A 4,885-nucleotide genomic window follows, 5' to 3' on the forward strand; every position below is an offset into this window, starting at 1 on the left:
CCTCACAGAATTGCATTCGGCTACCCGGTACACAAATCGTGGACTGTGTAATAAATATTTTTTTACGTACTTAACTAATAATTTCTGAACACGACACTAATCACACGATTGAGATCTTTTAAGAATAGATGAAGGCCTTAAAAATGCAAAAATACAAAAAAGTTTCGAGGAATCGTCGTATCTTGGACTAACAGTGTACAAGACCAACGAGACAAATTTTCTCTTGTATAGTCAGTTGCAACAAAACACTTTCTTATATTTGTTAACACACAATAATTACTTTCTATTAATCAGGGGGGCAGTGTAGGAGGTCCAACTATAAGGTGGACAGGTGACCTTATTAAGGTAGTCGGAAAGCCCTGGATGCAGGTCGCTTCCTACTGTTCATATTATAAACCTATACTAGAGGCCTATTTCCAATAGTGGACATCCTATATATAAAATGATGATTATAAATCAGGTATTTCCTAAATATACTCTACAATAATAAATTTTCAATAATTATTGTTATAATATCTGTCACGCCGACAAATATATAATAACTTTTTTGGAGTACAATTTTGAAATTGTAGAGAAAAACATTTTTTACTTCATCGTCCAAAAATATTCAACCGTAAAACAATGTTTAAAATCTTCTATTAGGTATTACTTCGTATAAAATAGTACCAGCAGACATAATAATAGTTTATTAATAATGCACGAACATAATTTTAATAAATGCACATTGTAAGGGCGTCATTAAAATAGATTAAGATACTTAGTAAACACTGTAATATACAAAAATGTAAAAACAAAGACACGGACGCTAATGGCTCTGGAATATAGATCCTGATAATAATTAAAATAAAAAACATTAATTACAGAAATTTCAAATATTTTCAGTGTTTTCTGAAAATGTCCGAGTAGCAATGTAATTTAAAAAAATTAAATCGTATTTAGTTATTTCATTATGTAAGCTTAATCATCATGTACTATTACCATGTTTTGTAATGAAACTATACGGCTTAGAGACATGAAATTTGATAGAGGTTCTCCTTTTTACAAATGGAGAAGAATGGATTATACGAATTTTTTATACAAACGCAGTGGAGCCTTGTGGTGGCATTCATTAAATTGGCTTTACGGGCGGTTGACAACTAGTCCAGTATATTATCGATAATATATTACTATTTAACTAAATATCATTATTTTAATTTTCGTAATTATAACATATAAACATAAAAACTAACTAAATTTTTTTAAGAATAAAAAGGCAAGAATACCTCATACGGATTACAAAAATCTATAAACTTTTAAGTATATAAAAATCAAAAGCCTTAGAGTGGTAGCAGATTGTAATAAAATTTTAATATATTTAAGAATCCGTTAATTATTGAAACGTGCAGTAATCGAACCGGGGAAGATGTACGAATGTTGGCGCGATACCTGCTCGCTCGGCATAACACAGGCTCGCTTTCATTTACATATTACTATTTATGCATCTCTCTCACTTCCTATTCACCTATCCGGTTTTTTAGTAGAATACGGCTAATAAGAATATCACGTTCCCGTCCAAAGCACGCCATCACACCAAACTAAACTTGGAGAACTGTTTCTTCATCAAACAGTCCAAATCAGTCCCGAACAAAAGGTCTTTCCGCCTCCCTCCGTACATCGGAGCGTCGTACCCATTCTAAATGCTATTAGGCCAGTAAAACAATGTTAACTGTCTATGCTCTATAAGGGCGTGCACACACCGTCTGCTTTCTATTGCCTATTTTCTAATGCGCATTCCTGTATGAACCATTCAGATGTTAAAATCAATTTCAAATTCAAAATATTTTTGATTTTAATTCGAGTAAGCATATGCACATAATTTTGAAACGTCAATTGATCGAATTGTGTCAAATTTGGTTTATGGTCACATTTGCAGGATTGATGTACGTCAAACATAGTTAAATATCATGTCGATAATCTTACTACTTATAATCTTAAAATAATTGAAGATTCAAAAGTACGTGTAAATGTCTACTTGAAAAAAAATTGTTTGAAATTGACCTTTTCAGTGTCACAATCCCTTGTGGACTAAATAAATAATTCTTATCAAGGCGTTGTGCCGTTTTGTATTAAAAGTTGTACATTGATACATTTTCCTTTTTTTTAATACAACATAAAACATTAAAAGCGTGTAACCGCTAACAAGACAGTCCCTTCAGTCAATCACTACTGTCCGCAAATAATTATACATCACCGCTCCGACGTAATAAGGGGTTGAAACAACGGGGGAGGCGAACAAAAGGGTTTTATAATGATTTTTATGTGATTTTCACGCACCAGCGCCGCGGCGATGTTTGTGGCTTTGTATCCAGTTTAAAAGCCGCTTCTGTAAAAATATTATTATTTATAGTTATATATTTTAATCTTATACAAATCCTATTCATTTTATAATTTCTTAATATTATAATTCACATAGAATCTTTCATTTTCAGCGTATCATTTTTTTTATTGATCACTAGTGTGCGTCATAAAATACCAGAATATTCAGATTTAATAGAAAAGAAAGAACTAAAAACTAGTTGAACTTCTCTATAAAGCCTTCAAGGATTCCAAGCATCTCCTAATCTGAAGTAGTATATACGAGTTTAAGTACGGAGGAATTTACTTCCCAAGTCAATTTGAATCGTTTATAAACTAGAGCTAAGCTGTGGTAACCCAACGGTATAGTTGCGATCGTAGATCGTAATAGGGTTGATTACCTGCACACAGTGTTACACAGTCATACTTTGTTTAGTAATTATATAGAATTACAACTGCCCAGAAACAAGTATTTAATGGAATCAGGCGTTACCTTGCGGAAGTCCATCCTAAGTAAGAAAAGGACCAATTATTTAGCCACTTCCGCACATGCAATGGTAGTCGTGCAACAAAGTGCACAGATTGTGTCTCTGTTTTCTGTGTTCTCTGTGATCTGTGTTTGGCACTAATCGGTGTAGCATGGCTCCTGAAGATGCCCCGTGGAGGGGTGAAGCACGTGTTGAGTGGTTTGACGGTGGCAATTGTGTGATGCGCGTTTGCCGCATAGGCATTTGTCAGCGGGCTGGCGGGCGGTGCACTTTGTTGCACGACTACCACTGCTTGTGCGGAAGTGGCTAAATATTGGTTATTTTCTTACCCAGAAACAAGTTTTCAGAGGAGGTGCAGCCGCGTCTTCACACCCAACCGACCCGCCTGCCAAACGTAGCGGTTATGGTATACTACCCTATAGATATCTTTAGGGAAGGGCAATGCCTTGCAGGGGGTGTCTTTCGATAGACATGATGATGAACGGCTACCTGCCCAGGCTTTCATAGGAGCTTTATTAACCATAGTGCAACCGATACCGCTGTACCGCCCCGAAGAAATGATCAAAGACAATAAATACCAGAATCATAACAATTCTAAAATCAATTGCATTGTAATTATATGCCCGCTACACCGATCTACATATGCCTTTGCTGTAAAATTATAAAAAAATGTAACCTTAAAATAAATCATTTAAGGCTCAAAACTTTATTATTGAAATATACCGCGCCTTGCTGGATTTTGAAATTGTCACCAACTTGATGAGCCATTAAAATTTAGGTGTTCCTTATTTGATATTAACGTACAATGCCTACAGTTTTGTGTCAATTTTTTTTATTAAGGCTAGTAGCCGTTTTTATACTAATAATAAATTCATTAATTATCTTATAATATAAGCCATTTTGTTATAACTAAAACCTCTGACTCAATATATACTCGATAATCCTAGAAACAATGTTTTGTTTCCGAACATGCACACACATTTATACAACGTGAATATTTTACAGTTATTGCAATATCAATTAAAGCATTTATATCATTGCCTTAAAGTCGAATTTATAATGGCAACTAAATATAAATAAGTTTAACAGTGGCTGGGTGATAATATTTTCACTAGTTAATTAAAAGGGAGCAACTGGAAAAACAGACACATTGATAACACGTATTGGAATCGTAGTTTTAATAACGAACTTTAATTGAAAACAGCGACATCTATTTTCTCGCGGGCGAAACTAAATAAGCATAGCGATGTTCATATAAAACTAAGCCTTCTTGTAAAGAAAAAAGTAAATTATTTTTGAAATATCTTTTTATTTGTTTAGATATTATAATCAGATTGAATAAGCTCCAAGACTTTACATTATGAAATATTTTGTATAGACGTGAAAATAAGAATTAAATTTAGCCTTACTCTATACTCATAAGGTCATGTATTGATTTAGAAAATGTACCGAAACAAAAAAAAAAGAATTTTCTATCCTGTGTTAGATTTGTATTTAAACTTAAATTTCACCTCATTGTTTATCGGGGGTGTAACTCAGTGGTAGAGTGTCTGCTTCGCATGCTGAAAGTCCTGGGTTCAAATCCCAGCACCTCCACTTGCAAATATTTTTTTTAAACTTTACAAGATAACCAACGATTTTACTACAATAATGTAATAAAAAGTTATAATATGAGATCATATTTTTCCTATGAAACCTGCAGAGAACCTTGTGAAACAACAACGTAATTGAAACAAAGAATACTCTACTTGATAATATCAATAACTACTACTAATCATCCATAAGAAATATAACAAATGTACTTTCAGTATTTAATATATTTTGTAACTCGGATAGTCATTATTGATTTTCATTATTTATAATATGTGACGTTATAAAAGGTTTAATTATAACCTTTATAAGAATTTGCTATAAAAATATGTTTAAAATTTACATACGTCATGTGACTCATGATTTTAATAAATGCATTAAAGAAAACTTTAAACGAGAAAATAAAATTTGTAAATAATTTCCTTTATTATTATTGTAAGGATGTTTAAAAAATGACTTCAAACAAACTGTCT

At 32.7% G+C, this 4,885-nt stretch overlaps 1 non-coding gene across 1 annotated transcript; it reads left to right on the forward strand.

The window, feature by feature from the left end:
* Positions 1-4,346: 4,346 nt before the first annotated feature.
* On the forward strand, positions 4,347-4,418 carry TRNAA-CGC (transfer RNA alanine (anticodon CGC)). Its single transcript has one exon. It is a non-coding gene; the product is annotated as a tRNA-Ala (tRNA).
* The last annotated feature ends 467 nt before the right edge of the window (positions 4,419-4,885 follow it).

Source organism: Battus philenor, unplaced genomic scaffold, assembly GCF_028537555.1.
Source record: "Battus philenor isolate CCGP_79_NKW_IND1 unplaced genomic scaffold, ilBatPhil1.0.hap1 SCAF_21, whole genome shotgun sequence".
NCBI lineage: Eukaryota > Metazoa > Arthropoda > Insecta > Lepidoptera > Papilionidae > Battus > Battus philenor.